Source organism: Lactuca serriola, chromosome 4 (assembly GCF_051521515.1).
Source record: "Lactuca serriola cultivar US96UC23 chromosome 4, Lser_US96UC23_V15, whole genome shotgun sequence".
NCBI lineage: Eukaryota > Viridiplantae > Streptophyta > Magnoliopsida > Asterales > Asteraceae > Lactuca > Lactuca serriola.
In genome coordinates, this window is record NC_136411.1 from 252,670,755 (window position 1) to 252,673,022 (window position 2,268).

Consider the following 2,268-nt stretch of genomic DNA (forward strand, 5'->3'; position numbering starts at 1 on the left):
AGTCATTTTCATGTGATATAGGGACCAAGATTTCATATATTGATATAAATAACATAAATGCATGTCACTATCTTATTAAAAAATAATATTGAAATTATTCTTTTATAGGCATCTTATTTTTTTTAGAACTGATATATTCACATTTTCTTGATTTTTATGATATTTTTCTTTGGAATTTGATATTTGTAGCTTTGCATTTGACACCATGTTTGCTAATATAAAGCTTAGTTTTTTTGGTTTACAGTACATGCTGAAACGTGAGATGAGCACAATAGAAGAACATATACCATACTAAAATAATGGTCATCAACATTAAAGACATTGACTTTGAAATGGTTAGTCAACTGTTAGACTTTGTTCCCTTTGGTGACCAGATACCCTCATCATTTTTTCTCCAAGCTGTACTTTGTCATGAACACTATCTTAAGGAACAGATGGAGGAGGTGGAAAATCATCGCCATTACCATTACCATCACGATTTTTTCAAGTTATGTTTTCTATGCAGGTAGAAGCCACTCTGATGCTTCTCTCTATTTATCTTTAAATACCATCAACCAATAAGGTATTTTTAGAAGAATCATAATTTCCCATCCGTCAGATACCTAAACTTTTGTAGAACCCTAATTGCTTATTTTTTTTATTGATTTGTAGGGGATTTGTGTTCTATATTTCATTTCATCATATCTTGATTTTCTGATCTTAGCTGACAAATTTTTTACCGTATATGACTTCTATGGCTCGAGCCTACAAGTTTGGGAATATTTGTAATTTTCCAAGGTATGTGACTTACTAACATGTGCTGATTTTTGTTTCAATGGATCTCTTTGTACAAAATGATTCCCAAACATCTCATTTCACCTGCATATCATTCATCCCCTGTTTTGAACCACCCCTAACTGTGTGTGTTTGAAAGCACACACCTCTCTCTTTTTGGGGTCTTACTCTTTGTTTCTTTCTTCTTCAGTGAACAGTTCAAGAAAAGTCAGCTCCCTTAAGTTTTTTCATTTGTTTCATTCTACTCCTATAAGGAATAGTTATTTTTTTTCTTTCTTGATCGATATGTGTTCGGGATATAGAAAAACCCACTATAACTGAGAAATTTTTGCAGCTTTCACTAGGAGTTCCAAACCACCGGTGATTCCCTGTTATTTTCATGTCATTATTTTATTTCTTTTATAATTTTTTCTCACAGATCTATTCGAACATATTTTGGTGGTGGGTTTCTTGAAATGGCATATTTGAATACTGATGATTGAAGTTTTATGGCGATTTTAAGTCAAATAGGTAATCTTTCTTTTGTGGGGTTTATAAGAAGATAATGAACTTGTATTTTATATGATTTTTCACAATTTTTAGTTCTTGATATTCCACAACTTGAATTTGGATACTTAGTGTTGGATCTTGTAGCATTGAGCATGTAACAAGAGGCAAAGAAGAAATTGCCTACATCAAGAGCAAGTCAGAGTATGGGGCAAGGGAAAAATATCAACGAGGGCTTTGCATATCCCGAGCAAAGTAACATTCAACCTATTTGATTTTTATGCAAAAGAAACATTGGAAATCAGGTGAATTATGCAAAGAGTAAATTACAAAATGGTCCATATGCTTTTTGATTTTTGACATTGAATTCAAGATTTCATATAAATTTTGGTCCGTCAAACCATAACATACACGTTCAGTTATCATGTTATGTATTTTTAAAAGTGAATAATATTATGAAATATTATATGAAATTTAAGTATTGAGTTCTAATAGATGGTTTTTAGTAGAAATGAAGTAAACTATGTTTAGCATCAATCGGAAAATATTGGAACTCTTCGAGATTCCAATAAAAAGATAAATATCGAAATTTAACGAGAATATAAAATTTGAAATAAGTAAAATTTTATTATTAAAAGTTGTAAAGAATCTCGTTAGAAACATTTAGGTGAAAACCTAATCGAAATCCGAGTTATAACGAAGAAGTTATGACCAATCGAAGATTCGCTACAAAACCGGCACAGCGCCGAATGACGTAAAAAATGAGTTTTCAATAAACTACTTTTTAGCCTTAGTAATCTAAATGAAAGTCGTACTATTTGTTAAACCGGGGATTTTTATAAAAAGAACGTCAGAATCTGACTTCGTATGAGGAAGTTATGATTTTTCTAAGTTTCGGTATAGTAGTAGACAACTACAAACTTGAAATAAAGATCGAGTGATTTTTAGCCGACACAACCTAAATGAGAATCGAAGATCTTGTCGATTGATGTTCAACGGTAAAAAGAC

At 31.3% G+C, this 2,268-nt stretch overlaps 1 long non-coding RNA gene across 3 annotated transcripts; it reads left to right on the forward strand.

Annotated features, from left to right (window-relative positions):
- The first annotated feature begins 214 nt into the window (after nucleotides 1-214).
- LOC145100585 (uncharacterized) lies at nucleotides 215-1,701 on the forward strand. Of its 3 annotated transcripts, none has more exons than XR_013705144.1 (4): nucleotides 215-562; nucleotides 652-777; nucleotides 1,193-1,284; nucleotides 1,393-1,701. It is a non-coding gene; the product is annotated as an uncharacterized LOC145100585 (long non-coding RNA). The 3 variants fall into 3 exon arrangements; XR_013705145.1 differs by having other exon boundaries at nucleotides 1,408-1,701; XR_013705143.1 differs by having other exon boundaries at nucleotides 1,193-1,701.
- The last annotated feature ends 567 nt before the right edge of the window (nucleotides 1,702-2,268 follow it).